Source organism: Pollicipes pollicipes, unplaced genomic scaffold, assembly GCF_011947565.3.
Source record: "Pollicipes pollicipes isolate AB1234 unplaced genomic scaffold, Ppol_2.1 Scaffold_6052;HRSCAF=7182_pilon_pilon_pilon, whole genome shotgun sequence".
In the NCBI taxonomy this organism is placed as follows: Eukaryota; Metazoa; Arthropoda; class Thecostraca; order Pollicipedomorpha; family Pollicipedidae; genus Pollicipes; species Pollicipes pollicipes.
This window is the reverse complement of record NW_023596805.1, coordinates 13005754-13021967: the sequence shown is the minus strand read 5'-3', so window position 1 is coordinate 13021967 and position 16214 is coordinate 13005754.

Below are 16214 nucleotides of genomic sequence, written 5' to 3'. Positions count from 1 at the left end.
GTCCGACACAAAGCACGGCAGCCTGCAACGACCAGTTGTACATTCGGCGCTAACTGCGCAGGCCCGGGCGACATTTGCACCCGACGAAAGGTCATGGTTTGCCGAAGATCCGGCCGGCGGAGAAGAACTGGTCCGGCTGCCATGATTTATTGCATCAGGCGCATGTCCCCAAGCCTGAGCAGTGCGGGCCCTAGGCATGCACAGCGCGCGGTACGGAAACATCGAGATTAAAATGCGAAACAAGTAAGAGGTGCGCACGATAAGCACCTCCAGAAGGCAGAATTTCGCCATCAAGCACTTCTGTATTACCTGCGTCAGGTCTGTCCGAAGGCTCTATATGGCAGCCCTGCCTTGCCTTGACAGCCTTGCCAGGTAGCATAGTGAGTCAGACACTCGTAAGGCTTGGATATATCATTATTGAGCGCCACCATGGACGAAGAAACCGGTTAACGGAAGGTTTAAGAGGGCAAAAGTGGCGGTAAAAATAAGTTTCCGGCCGGCGGACCCGGCCGGACCCGTCCGGCCCCGTTGAAGGCCGCGCCCTCTGGCGGCGGCAGCTGCCATCGCTGCTGAGGCGGCGGGATGGGCCGTTCCGGACCGCCGGCGCGGGCGCGGGCTGATCGCTGATCCCCAGGCCCGGTCTGCCGGCCCAACAGACTGGGTCCCGGACCACCGAAGCCCAATCACCACTGACAGGTGACCGGCACGAGAGCGAGACGGCACAGACGTGGGCCCCGGCGACTTTCTAACGTTGTGACTTGTTCTTACGTTTAAAAACTGCTCTAACGTGCTAATATTCGCCGTTTGTGGCCGTTACCCTGAACTTTCTGCTGGCAGCTGACGAAAGTGCATTGAGAGAGCGCGCCGCCGCCCAGAGCCCTCGCCTCACAACAGCGCCGTTTCCAGAGAGCTGGCGACGCCGCGAGCGCCGGGCCGCACCTCTCACCACACACCGCCTCTGCTCTCCGGCAGATGGCGGGCGGGCTGACCCCGGCCGAACACATTCATGAGCACGCGCCTCCGCTGGCGTCAGCTTAAAGGATCATTACGGCAGTCTAACATGGGGCCGGGTAAGCTGTCAGCAGCCGAGCGGCAGCCGACACGAGAAAACACACGGTCTTGCGCAATATCCATCAATCCTGGCTGGTTATTTCTGGAGGGCCTACACTGAGAAAGGCTTTTAGCAAGAGCATTGGTGATAAGAGGTATTGGCTGAGGGGAGGCTAAGTTGGCTATGGGGAGTTGGCTAAGGAGAGGAACAGCAGGGAGCAGCAGCAAATGACAGACATTTAATGGTGGTTTGACCCATCCCCACCGGCAGGTGGGAATCGGCCGAACGAACCTGATCGAGGTCGGCTCATGGCCATCCTCACGGGGGGGGGGACTGGCGGTCTTCGCTCGGGCGTGTTGCAGCAGGTGTTCTTCCGGGGGAGGGGAGGGGGAGGGGGGCCGTTCGTGCTGCGGCCAGAGGGACCCGGCTGCCAACTTTTCGTAGCCGGAGCCGGAGGGCTGGAACACCGGCCGGCCTGGGGTTCGTTCTTGATGGGAAAATGCTGCCAGATGCTCCGCCACCTCAGGTAACAACCTATGACGTTCCACGGGTACGTCATCTACGTCATGGAGAACGCCTCAAGTAACTCGACATAGTGGCTAGTAAATTCGGCTGTTTCCCAACAAACATATTGGACGCGCAGCAGAGATGATATTGACGAGTCGGGACAGTCAAATGTGCTTCAAAGTACAAATGTACAAATACTTCAGGTGTATTTATCACAACAGCTGCCTACACCATGACGACTTACCTCAACGATAATATTATGGGCAGAGAAAGGCAGATCATCGCCCTCGACTCCGAAAGACGTTGCATTATCTCAAGTGTTGCGCGAGCGTGACCACAGGCAATCGATCATCCGACGGACACGAAGTTAAACAGGCACCGGTAAATTAACGCATTATGCTAGCTAAGATCATCATGAGTGTATCTTGAGGTCGTCTATATATTTTGTCACGCATGAACGAGTTTTGGCGCGTGTGGTTGCAAGCCGGGATACAGCTTTGCTCGGAGCACGTGTCCAGGAAGAAATCTCATGTTGTGACAAGTCGCATGAAGGAGAGTTCTACGTATAGACACACAGACGAACAATCTCCATGGAAACATATGAGGTCATATTATGCAGTATATTTACATTCCGAAGCATTCAAGGCATAGTTAAACATTCCCATTATCATACTGTCTAGACAAACTATTTATGTTACGGGATCCAGAAAGTGACTAACACATTGGTGCACTCGCCGACGTAGCGCTTCTGGCCTTTCCAAAGCGCCAACGTCGCCTAAATAAATCAGAAAATTATGTACATGACGTGGTTTCAGCACATAATGACAAATATTTCAAATCACAGTTTCGCATCTCGCGCAAGTTTTCTCCTCGAAATCTATAGGCAAAGCTGACTCCTTATTATGACAATCATGGCCAGCGTAGAGGCAACCAGAAGCGTCCGTTGGAAAATGTCATGCCTGTGCTGCAATATCTTGCCGAGCCATTACCCCAACACTCTATTGACGACAACTTTGGAGCTTCAAAATGTGGGTCACACTAGTATCTGGCAACATTTTGCGAGCACGTTGCCGCCGCGCGCGGTGACCCCATCGCGTGGCCAATAGGAGGGCGGCTACATCAAACCATCGCACTCTTTGAAGCGTGCGCCGGCTCCCCTGGCATGATTGCAGCCATCGACGGGTTCTTTCTCTTCATGGATGCACCCAGCAAGGAGATAGCGGCTGCTCATAATATACACAAGCATCGCCAAACAGAACATCTACGGGCTGTTTGTGATCGCCACGGCGCACTCACTGATGTACTTGCAGGGTTCCGCGATCCGCCCACAATTCTCGTGTTTTTTTCGGAGAAGGCCCCCCTCTGCTGCGACCTCAGGGAGCGTCGGCGGCAGCTTCTCCCATCTAACACACACCTCGTCGAGGACAGGAGCTTCCCCTTTCCCCGGAGATCATCACCCCTTCCCAAGGCAACGATCGTCTCAACCCCACTCAGCGTGACTTCAACAGACCATACAAAAAAAAAACACGTCGAAATTGAAAATGCTTTCAGCATGCTGAAAAACAAACTGCAGCACCTAAAACATGTAGAAATGAAAAACATGGGCAATGCGCCTGAGGTTAGCATTGCATTGATCATTGCATCATGCATCAATCATTGCATTGTGCATCATGAGCATGGGGTGGGGGATGACATAGTGCCTGCAGAGCCCCATGAGGCAGATCCCGTGGAACCGGTCGGCATAGGTACGCTGTTGCTTTCTAGCATACATAACCTGCAAGTGCAGTGCATGGGCATCACAAAGTGACAGCACATGGCTGACCACCTCATGGGAAAGATGATGCATGCAGCTTGCTCCAGTTAAATCTTGTAATGTGAAGATTGAGAAAGATAAAAGCAGGTCAGAAAGAACAGTCAATTCATTACATTCAAATGAGCACAAACACACTTTGGGAAACAACAGTTAGTGAGCAGCAGGGGTGTCTTTGAAAGGAACATAGACTGAAAACCTTGGAGACTCTCCACATCTAGAAAGACAGCGAGTTGTGCATTCCCAGTTACTGGGACTACTTTGGGCAACATACAGTATGGCAATTCCATTATTTGATTGGCTAGTGCATGTCAAATCTCATCCACAGGTGTTAACATTTGGCACATAGCATTTTAGCATTTGGTACATAGCATTTTAAGAATTCAGCGCTCACTGCCTTCCATAATTGATTATTTAGGTTACATCATAAGGGTAAAACCTCATTCAAACAATACTTAAATACAAAATGATGACATCTATGACATGCATCAATTTTTTACCGTGCACCCACCTTGCCAAACACAGAAAACAAGACCATGACCATATTGAATGTTTCCTTGGCAAAGTATGCATATATAATGGACACATTAAGAAGATTCAATGGAATTAAGATAAGGACAGACCATAGCTTCATGTGTAGAGAACAAATTGCTCAAAGTTATGCATATGACCTGTTCGGTATCGTTCGGTCGTTCGTCAACACGCATCCGTTGGCTGATGCCGTATTTTGAGGTTTGGGTATCGGACCAGGAAGAGGATATGCGCTTCCTCTCCCTGGCGGCGCTCGCGAGACGACTGCCCGGTTACCGGGCGGCGCGGCCCCGCACAGGACACGACGCATGTGGCGCAGTTTCCGGGCTGGCCGTAGGGCCGGGGTCGCAGGGACAGTAAACTAAACAAAACATAAGTCTAAAGGGAAACTCGACAGGGGACCGATAAATGGAGATAAAACAGAAGCTCAGAGACGGGACAGCAAAGCAGACATTTCACAAAGAAGGGGAACCGTGTAAAGGCAGAGTTGTACGGAACGTGACCTTTATCATCACTAAAAATGTTCAACTATGACAATTTTATACTCCTGTCTGGTACTTCCACATGCTTCAATACCACTAGCAATTTATCAGTGAAATTAACCTCACATCCCTGTTACCTGTGAAAAATGTATGCTGAAATACATACCAGTCCTTTATCTGTTAACACAAATTTTAGGTAATGTCACCATGACACGCTGTTCAACATTGGGGTTCCAAAACTCCACCCTCCCCATGTTGCTCATAATCTGTGAGGCATGCAGTGAAGGCCCAGGTCAGTGAAGAAATGACATGGGAAATAACTGCAACCATATCAATAATATAATTTGCATGCAGCATAACAATCATGCTTTCAGGTCACACAACTGCAAGCTTGTTTGGTTAACCTCTACCACCCCATGCCTATGGTCTGATTATTAAAAATAATCAATCAGACCTATGAAACAAATCAGCTTGCATTACAGGAATACTTTCACTGATGCAGTAGCACCTGGTCATAGGAGTTAGGTAACAATGCATGTAAGTGTGCATTTGCGATCGAATCACTAGGCAGGCAATGATGGCTGACACATCAGTGTACCTACTGCGCCTCGACCAGGTATGTCGTGACCTGCAACCTCTGACGAACTATCATTAAGGGAAAGCGAATGAGTCTGACTGATGCATTTTTCAACTAACAGTAGTTCACTACTCTATGGCAATAGCGTTACTTATAAATGGCATATCTAGGGAGCTCGAGAAAACCCTCCACATCCACCCTACCCCATCCGCACGTGCGTCGTGGACGTTGCTATGCGTTGTTATGTAAATAACCACGAGTAACCGCACTTACTTTGCCTCTCGGCCAAGTAAGGAATGGGCTCGGGTCGCGACGTCATAGGTAAATCGGTAGCTACGTCATCCATCGACTGGGCTTACTCGAAGTAAGGAATGGGCTTCCATTTGGTCATGAAGAACGGCGCACTTGGGGACGAGAGGGCACGGAGGGCTGCGCGTCCGAACGCGTGGCCAGGGTCGGCTCGAGGGAACAAGTTTCCTGGGTTTGTGTGTCTGATGTAACTGAGACAGTCTTGACTGGAGCGGGAATTTTCAACGGCGGTAGCTGGGAATCGGTTCTGTTTGTGTGCCACATGCCGCTACTTTTACTTTTGTTGCTTGCGCGTATGACTTCGAGGAAGACGAAGACACTTTTGCCTCGACAGTGCGTCGTGCTTGTTGGTATAAGACACCCGTCTCGGCCATTTCGGAGCAGATTTTTTTTCCTTTTCTCCATGTCGGGCACTGGGAATAGTTGGCGCTGTTGTCAGCACTTCCACACCTTACACATTTTATGGACGATGTGCACGTGGACGCCTCGTAAGCGGTTTCGCCGCACTTGAGGTATCTTGCACTCAGTTTGCAGAGCTTATATTTGAAGGTGTAAAAGACTGCTCTAAAGAACACCATCTATCTCTTTAGAAAGCATGTTCCTCAACGCGTCATTGTTTGACCGCGACATGGAACCCTTGCATGACAGCGCTCACTTGTAGTTCTTCAATCTACTGATAGGTGGCCTGCAGTGGTGCTGGATGTGTGCTGAACAAAATATTCGACTGCAAGTCTTATTTTTGTAATCACAAGGAAGAATGCACATCCTTGTGTATAATGTAGCACCAAATGTAATGTACGCGAAACGTAATTCGCGCTAAAGTTTCGGTCCACTTATTCTCTTTTTCTTTTCTTTTTTCCTTTGTTCTAAGTCCTCGCGACACCCCACTTATCAGAGGCAGGCTGCATGCGTCAGCCACGAGTGGGCCGAGGGGCACCCTGGAGTGGGACCCCGACTGGGCGCTCAGCGCACGCCTCTAGGGCTCCGTGCGCGGGCTTAGGCTCGGCGGGTGCTCCCTCCCCCCCCCCCCCCACGGGAACATGTTATCCTGCCCCCCGTCATCCGTCATCCATTCTCCTTCATTCCACGACTCTAGAGTGATCATGTCTGGTTAAAAGGCCCCTAATCCAACCAGTTAATCATCGTGTCAGAATCTTACACAGTTTACACAACAGTGCTTGATACCCCATTGACGGCCGTTACACCTGGATTTCGTGCTCACGAGCACCAGCTACGGACGACTTGACAGTTATGTTGTGCTTGACCTTGCACGCTGCATGGCCAGTGGAAAAGTAGGATTTGAATGTCGTTGTTATGGCGTTATGAGTGCCTGCGTAACCTTGAAATGGCGTGAAAACCTTGAAATAGCGTCAGCGTGAGTGTAGAAACTGAAAACATCATGAACGCTGTAATCTTGCACACATCGCACAGCTAAAATGGTTCGCTGATCTGAGTAAATGTGTTGATTATCCTATCGTATCCATTGAGCGTGCATGAAAATACATGGTCACAGGAAGGGGGTCACGTGCAACAGTGCATCCCGTCTTGTCTTTAATTTGCGTCTTTATTGCGCTCACTTTGATGCACCGGCCTCATGTTTCGGGCGTGGGAGCGGGTTGCCCCACCGTTTTTAAAACTGGTGATCGCTCATGATTCGTGGGACTATGTGCAAGTGAGGAGAGTGAAATGTGTGCATCAGATTCAACACCTGAGGTGGCTCAGTACGGCCCCATAGTGTTCATTGTGCTTGGTGTTTCATGTTCGCTGAAACGCTGTAGGCTGTTGCTGTTGTGTTGAACCTCTTTTTCATCACTTGTCCGTTTTTAATAAAGACGTTCCCGTGGGCTGGTCTGTCTCATTGCCCATTAATTAATTAAATGCAGATATTACATACGATATCTACTAATTTACCTTTTAACTTTCCTTTTTCAAAAGCGCTTCACATATAGATATTCACGCGCATTGGCCTCAACGAATATGGCGTGGGTGCTGCAACTAGAAAACGTGGTTTGGTAGGATTTTTTTTGCAGTCAGAGCCTGGTATTGAGTTGTATTTAGAAGGGTTGAAATGCAAAACTATTATATTCATTCATAGAACATTAAAATAAAGGTGTAGAACAGGGTTGCCATCCAGTTCAATCGTGAAATCACCGTTTTAGATCATGTGACTAGCATCTACCAACCTTTTCGTAGTAGCAACCAAAAACCACACTGCGGGCTACCAAGATTCAGTTCCATGGTGACGTCACGTCTGCGTAGTCTTCTCTAGTAGCCTTGGGCCTAGTATGACTCCTGCGTCTGTGTTGGTCCTCGGAGAGCTCGTTTGCTTTGATCCAGTGCTGCGTTGAGCAAAACAGGCATAAATGATGCTCACCCAGTAACGGTAGCTCACCCACATTATATGGAATTTCAGATCCGCCGCGATTATCACGAGCTGCCCAGGAATAGGGGAAATGATTGTATCGCGCGGTCTAACACCCGCCGTGCCCTAGGCACTAGTTTCGCCCAGCAGATGCGGGCTTTTTTTTAAAGGCATGGTCGTTCGGCAGGTCCATGCGAATGGCATCACCCAGTCTTCCGGGTACCGCAGGCGGCATCGCTGGAAAAAGGTATGTGAATGAGACCCAGCATCGTTGCGATCCGCCATTGGTAATGATCGCTTCGCAAAGACATGCCCAGAACAGCAGCGGCCGTCGTTGGAATCCGGCCAGCGTGTTCCAGTGCAGCGTTAGGCGATCAACCGCCAGAAGGCGGTGCTGGTTCCGGATCAGCCAAGTGACCGGCTGACATCAGCGGGCCGAGCGACCGGCTGACGTCAGCGGGCCGGGCGGCCGCTGAGCCGCCAGCGGCGCCGGCGGCCGGCCGACGGCGGGCCGCCGGCGATTACGTTAAGCGCCGCGTTGACCTTTAAGCGTCGTATGTCGCGGCCGGCCGCCGCTTGGTTTTGCGCCGCCGACAGCTCCGGCTCCGATTCGGGTCCCAACGGGCGGCTCCGGCCCGGCGGCGGGGAGAGGTGCCGAGGTCCCGGCGCGCGCTCCTGCCGACTGGCCGCCTGACCGTGCCGAAGTGCTGTGGGAGAGGCGCCACGCCCCGGCGCGCGCTCGCGCTGACCGGCCGTCTGACCGCGCCGAAGTGCCGTGGGAGAGGCGCCACGCCCCGGCGCGCGCTCGCGCTGACCGGCTGTTTGACCGCGCCGAGGTGCGCTCTCAGAAATGTGACGGTCGCCGTGCGACGGTCGCTGGCGTGTGACGGCCGCCGTGTGTGGGCATGCTCGAAAATTGCGCCCGAGGCTCTGGCTCTCCGCGGCGGGCAGAGTGTGGTGTGCGTGTATGCAGTCGAGGACGAGGGCACGCGATAGGTGTCTCGTGTTTGGCGGTCTGATATCACCGATCTGTACAGTGGCTTAGGAGCTGATTCGGTGGAAACGAAACTTTTCTTTGCTGGCCTTATGGCGGGGCTTATGTCGGGGCGGGGGACGGGTGGACCAGAGAGGTACGTTCTCATGAGCGGTGCCTTTCGCGGGTGGGCGCGGCTTGGAGGGCGAGGCAGTGGTTGGTGACTGTCGCGTTCAACATCGGGAGATTTTCACTCGTCTGCGCGTGTGCTGCTGTTTGGTGTGCCGATGCAAATGCGCGTGGTGAATGTGTAATGTGTATGCCGTTCAAACGAACGCATGCTATTACACGTGTCCGTGAGACAGACCGGGGTTTACGTAGACGCTGTAAGCGTGAAGACAGCACCCTGTCGTTCCGTGGCATATGCAGGAGGCAGCCAACTCTGCAACAGCCATCCACCATACAAAATATGTTCTTGCGAATTGCCCAAGCAGTTCTGAGTAGTTCCCCGATGTCAGCACTTGAAGTGGACGCTCACGTTACGCCTCTTGCCCTTCGACGAATGGAGCACACATTGAGATACATAACAGAAGTGCAGCAAAATCCCAATTACCCAGCATTTGAATCTATACATATCTTACCTCACATTTACCATAACTACGTAGGGCCGGCAGAACGTCGGTGAGAACTTACAATGGCATTTCGAACCACTGTCTTTTGTACCACTCTCCAGCTTGCTTTACCGGCTTCTTCCGTGCCACCTGCTTTAATAGTACCACCATGGCAGTTAACCCCTCGGAAACTGTATCATAATGCATCATTATCAGACACCACGCCTCGTAAGACGCCGCAGATTCAAGCCACCGTTGAGCATTTCCACGGTAGTGACCATCTGTCATGGACCCCTGATCCGGAGCTGAGTCCACAGTCATCAGTCCTGAAAATGCAAATGCGATTGGTGTCGACCTCTGCAACCTGGCCGCAGCAAAAAAATGTCTGTTTCTTTGCAGACGGCAAGCGACCTCACCGTCTCGGATTGTTCAGTCCCGTTCCTCTCATTGGTCAGCAGGCAGCTGTAAGTGACACTTATGTTATCGAAGGTCTCCGTGTGGCTTTCCTGTCGTGGTTTCGTTCCATGGAACTGCGTATCCTTCCGGCGTGTATTCCAAAGCAGATTTCATACGTGCAAGCTGAAGAAACCAACGCCGACTTTAATGTACAGCCCCGGCCACCATCCGACGGGAGGCGCTCTGGCTATGCCCCTGCCCACCCTGTTCTCAGCGCACCGACGATCGTCTCTATCCCTTAAATGACAACCGCATCCGGCACCGCCATCCACCAGCTGCGGATCGTGGGTGGCGCTGCCCACGGCTAAGACTGGGCAGCAAGTAACACCGCCTATGTTCCAGGACTCGCAACGGGTGGCGCCACCTAATGTCATCAGCGCGCAGCGGGCTGCGCTGGAGAACCCGCGCGCCAGTGCCTGCGACCGATCAGCGGCATCCACGACCAGCCATAGTGACAAGACGTGTATACAGATGTGGTCTCCCGACATGGGTGACCCCTCGCCACAGCAGCGGACAGATCATCTGGCGCAGATGAAGACAGCGTTCCCGCGTGTGTTTGACACATCCAAACTCCGCGAGATGGCAGGCGGGCCAATGAAAATGCATTTCCGGGAAGCCGAGAGGCTATCCAAACTTGTTGCTGCTCGTAAGATCCAGTTGGGCTGGCGAAACAAGGTAAGGCGGCAGCTGGACGAGCTTGAGGACAAGTGTATCATTGTTCCTGTACATGAGCCTACAGAGTGGTGCCATCCCATAGTGGTTGTCCCAAAGAAGAACTTGGAAGATGTTCGCATCTGTTGCGACCTGACCGAACTGAACATGTATGTCAAGAGAAGACCTCATCCCGTTTGCACACCGCACGACGCCGTGTCCGGTATCAATACGGACGCACGATTCTTATCTAAATTTGACGCCAAGAAAGGATACTTCCAGGCGACCACCACACCTGAAGATCAGCATCTCACAACATTCGTCACGCCCTGGAAACGGTAGCAGCACAATCGGGCTCCCCAGGAACTGATTACGAGTGGCGACAAGCACGGCCGACGAGGAGACCAGGCTCTGGACGGTGCACTACGGACTTACAAAGTCGTGGATGACATCCTTGCGCATGATGACGACTGCGCTACTCATCTAGACCACATGTAGACGATACTGGAGAGGTGTGATGAAAACGGCATCACACTAAATCCTGCCGAGGTGGAGTTCACCAGGACGGAGGTTGGGTTCTGCGGCTACAAGCTCAGCCCAGCAGGCTTCGTCCCCGTCAGTCAGGAGGTGGGAGCCATCGCATCGTTTTCGACACCAACCAACATCACATATCTGCGAAGCTTTGTGGGACTGGTTGGACAGCTAAACGAATTTTCACCATGGATACCCGATGCCACAGAGCCACTGCGCGCTCTTCTCAAGCCAAAGAATGAGTGGCTGTGGACATCTCAGTACGAAGAGGCCTTAGCCCAGGTCAAGAAGGCATTAGTTTCTTCACCGTTTCTGGCGTACTTTACACTAGAGTTACCAACAGCGCTGCAAACAGACACCTTCGGGCGACAGGGTCTCGTGTACGCCCTTATGCAGCAACATGGAGCAGAATGGAAGCTGATTCAGTGCGAGTCAAGATTCCTGACCGACACCAAGAACAGATACGCTGTCATGGAGCTGGAGATACTGGCGATAGCATGGGCGACGAAGAAGCGTCGTGTCTATCTGACAGGCCGCCCCAACTTCACCTTGATCACCTATCATAGACCGCTGATCCCGATCGTCAACTTCTGATCGCTCAGCGACATCGAGAATCCCGCGTTTTGCTCCTCCGTGAGAAAGAAGTCATGTACCAGTTCACAGCTGAATGGTGTCCCGGTACTGCTCTCGCCATACCGGACGCGCTTTCCAGAGCTCCAGTCGACGATCCGACTCTCGAGGATGAGGAAGCAGCAGTGGAGTTGGGTCAGCACGTCCGTCAGATTCTCATGACAGCTGTCAGCGCAGTCACGGACGACGGCTCCCGTCTCGTGCCTCTGCACGGAGTTCCGCTAGAGCAGGTACGCGAAGCATCTGAGGAAGACGCTGAATACCAAGAGCTGTGGGCACTCATTGCCACTGGCTTGCCTGGCACAAAGGGAAAATTAAGTGTCGCAATGCGACCCTACTGGCGTGTTCGCGACCGACAATGCGGTCATCATCGTGGAAGATGACCGCATTGTGTGTGGGCCTCGGCTCGTCATCCCTCGCAGCCTGAGGGCGGGGTTCCTGCGTGGCTTACATAGCAGTCATCAAGGCATCAATGGAACGAAAATGAGAGCGAAACAAACCGAGTACTGGCCAAGCATCGACAACGACGTGCCCAACATCGTCAGTTTGTGCCGTGCCTGCAGGACGTTGCTGCCCAGCCACCAGAAGGAGCCACTGATGACGGACCCACTACCAAGCAGGGTTTTCGGGTCCGTCTCAGCTGACTGCTTTCAACATGTCGGCAGGACCTACCTTGTGCATGTTGATCGTTTATCCAGCTGACCCATCGTCGCTGAGTGTCGGGGAGAGGCGACATCACGTCAGCTGATCGGTGTGCTGCGTAACGTGTTTACTGGCACCGGTGTGGCGACTGGGTGCCAAACTGACGGTGCCCCTCAGTTCAGAGCCAAAAGAACGATATATTTTTTTGTCCAGATGGGAGGCATCCCTTGTCTTATCTAGCCCCAATTACTCACGAAGTAATGGATACGCTGAGTCTGCAGTGAGGTCGGTCAAGCGGCTCATTGTGGAGACGACGCAGCACGGCGACCACGACAGCGACCGCTTCGCCAGGGGTCTTCTCGAGCTCAGGAACATCCTTGGCACGCACGGGCGTTCCCCAGCTCAGATACCGTTTGGCCATCCTCTGCAGCCGTCAGCTCCAGCTCGCTGCCGAGCCTTTGCCGCTGAGTGGCGGAGAGCCGCCGAACAGCGCGAGCAGATCCGTGCTCAAGCAGCCCAACAAGCTCGTGAACGGCACGACAACACGGCAAAACCCCCGTACAGCATTCGGGCCGGAGTTGCCAGTGATGTGACATGTGGTGTGACATGTGATGTTACGGTGATGAATCCACGCACAGGCCGGTGGGACCGGACTGGTGCGGTCATCGGGGTTGGTGATCACCATGGCCATCTCGTGAAAATGCCTCGTGGGCGCATTCTTTGGCGCAACTGACGATTTCTGTGTGTTTATCGCCCCCTGCTACCGTGTTCGTGTGTCCTGTATGGCAAGGAAACCCCTAGTGAGTGCGAACCCGTCTACAGAGCGCGGAAGTCCGCGCCACGGCCGTGACGGTCAAGTTCCACGGCATGTGACGTTCAATCTCGACGGTTCAGTGGCTCCCCGTGCCACAGATCCCAACAAAGCATGTGTGCCGGCGTCTTTACTCCGCGGTGAAAGACTCAGCAGTGACGTAGCGGTATAGTAACAGAAACAGCAGCAGTGCAGTGACGCGCCCCCCATCGGCTCGTTGTGGATCCCCGACTGCAATCGTGCGACTGATTTGGTGGCCAAGATTGACGTCTGTTTCCAAGCCTGCCGAACGCTTTTGTCACCCTGTTGAGGTCGACCGTAGGTCGTAGTCAGTTTGTATTTGTGATCTACTAGCCTGTTATCGCTCTCTGTGTATGCATGTCAAATGTTGAGTATTTCAACATGCGTAACAGTTCGCTGTAATGTGTATGCGGCGTATGTGGCGTGCATGATTTGCCCATAAAAATGTACCTTAATGGTAGCGTCACAGCGTTTTTGAGCGAGGTGTGATAATCTGGAACCTGAGGCGCCTCTGTGACCGATGACCGCCCCCGGCAGCCGCCTGGGCTGGCCGGGCCGGCCTGCGGCGCGGGAGAGATGGTGCGGGGGACATGCTGAGTGGACGCATCTGTGCGGGCACGCCAGTAAACCTACTTACCAGCGACGCACTGCCCCGGGCCATGACCCTTCACCTCGGCCTGCATGGTGACATGACCCATGACCCATCGTCCTGGTAAGTTCAACTGATAGAGCAATGGTCTGCCGATCAGAACACCCTGGCTCGAATCCTAGCAATTCCAATGAGGTAATTTGAGCTGACGACGGCCAAATAATTATCTGGCTGAAACGTGTAAGAAGTACCACACCAGGCGAAGACACTAGTCCGAACAATTACTCACTCCGCGGAGCCCGTGCCTCGTCTCGATCCTTCCGTGAAACAACCGCCTTTGGTAGGAATTTTACATGCATGCAACTTCGCGTGCAATACCTAGCTTTATATGCGCTCAGGTGGAGTTGGGCCAATTTGATACCCCAAAGGTTCTTTTATCCTTTTCATCCTTTTTATCCTTTCTTCTTTATCCCTAAAGATCGTTTATCCGGAATGATTTCCAAATTGCGCGGCGTAACCGCGCCAAATTTTACACACATGCAAACAATTGAACAGTGAGTCGTTTGGTATCGAATATTTAAGGGCAACTTGTAAGGTTGCTGACCTTCAGCAGGTTAAGGTCAGACCATGGATTTAACGAAAAAAATTTCAAGGGCATTGTTCAATCTGATGCAACAACTAAGGGTTAGACGGAGCCATGCATGTCTGAGATAGTTTCTTAGGCAACACAACAACTGAATGAACCTATTCCATTGACCTAGAGACAGGTATGAAGGTCAGGTCAAGGTCAAACCAAACCTGTCTTATATTTCTGCAGCTTATTGTATTATATTTTGAATTTATTGGTGACAAGAACCACATCACACATCTTCTATGGACTTCGTAAAGGTCAGAATAGGTCATTGACCTAAAATGTCCCAGGTCGACAGCTTGGTTTTTGGAGCACACTGTTAAGTGTAATATTTGGCGTTCATTCAAGTAAAAAAACAAAAACAAGGCAGTCTTTTATTATTTTGGTCACCATGACTCTGGAAATGTCAAACAAGGCCATTTACCTTACATAAGCACGAGTGATGTTTTACTAAGAACAGGCATCTAGGTTCACGGTAGTAGCATGAGATGGCCTAGGGGCACTTTAGTCACCAATTTAGAGTTTTAACCTTGTTCGACCTTATTTGACCTGAAGATAATGACTTTGGAACCTCCAATTTTGATTCAAATGAGTTCACGTACAGCCCAACACACCCGGTGAATTTGGTGTCTTAAGCTCTCTTAGTTTTTGAGATCTCGGCGGGGCTTAAACTAACCCACACCCGAACAGAGGGTATATAACCAACCACCCGGGCGCGTGTTAATACACTCCTCAAGGACATCAGTTACGCACCCCTCTACTAAACAGCCCATCGTCAACCATGCGTCATTGCCACCAGATTGCAGTACGAACTGCAAATAGAGAGATGGAATGTAGAAATTGAACCCATGTTGCCATCCATTCACGCCAGGGACGCAGCCAGACTTTGAGACGGGGGGGGGGGGGGGGGGGCTACCAACACAGGCGACGAGGGAAGGCTAGGATCGTAGTCCCAATCGCAGTCACTTTACGGAAGGATCGAGGCGAGGCATTGCACCACAGTGTAAGCAATTGTTCAGACCTTTGACTTCGCCTGGTGTTTTAGTATTTACGCTACGTGTCGGCCAGTTGATTGCCCAGACGTTGTCAGATATTACGGAGTCTTGGGTTGATGTTCGTCTTTCAGCCATGTTCACGTCACGGCCAAAATTATTTTCATGGAATTGCAGGCATTCAAACCGAGGCCTACCTTAGATGCTACTTTTTCCAGGAACAAGAAGGGGACACGTCTTTCCAGTTTGCTTAGTTGGCGGTGCACTGCACTGTTTTAGAAGACCCTGGTTCAAATTTCAGCAATAAGAGGGAAAAAATCGTGCTGTGACTCGTACATGTCTTAAAGTCAAACACCACCCACTGGTTATCAGGACTCCATAACACCTGACGGTGGTAGGAATGTCAACTAGCGGCAGCTTTGTGTAAATACCAACACATCAGAAGTGAGCAACAGACCGACTTATGTGGCGAGCAGTAAACCGACTTACGTGACTTATGCGCCGTGACAAGCAAAAAGCTGCGCCGCATTCTGACAAGCCATGGGGAAGGGGGGGGGGGGGCCTGAAACCCGATGCTTGACTCTGGTCGCGTACAAACAGAAAACCTCATCCAGAAAGTACTGCATAAATCGCCAACATGCCCACAGATGAACAGAATCAACACCCCTTTGATACTAGGCCCTTAAGCCAGCACCTGCTCTGTCCTAGAAGTACCGTGCACCTGCCCTGTGTCCGCCTCCATCTGTCTTAGCCGCCAGGAGCATCATAATTCACTCCGGTACCAGGACGCTAAGAGGGTTAGCTCACTGGTGTGCATACGTGCATGCGTGCCACGCTCCCGCCAAAAGCGTGGACTCTTGCTTAGATATCGTGTATTAAACCGCACCGTTCGAGGTGGGTCTGAGGCGACCACATCAGCATGAACATGGAACACGTCTCAACGGCGAGCGTTGGCGCGCTGGGAATTGGAATACCTCCCCCAGCTGTCGTTGCGGATGTTCACCAAAATAAAGTTGGGGTAGCGCCATTTCGCCGACCAAATGCGTG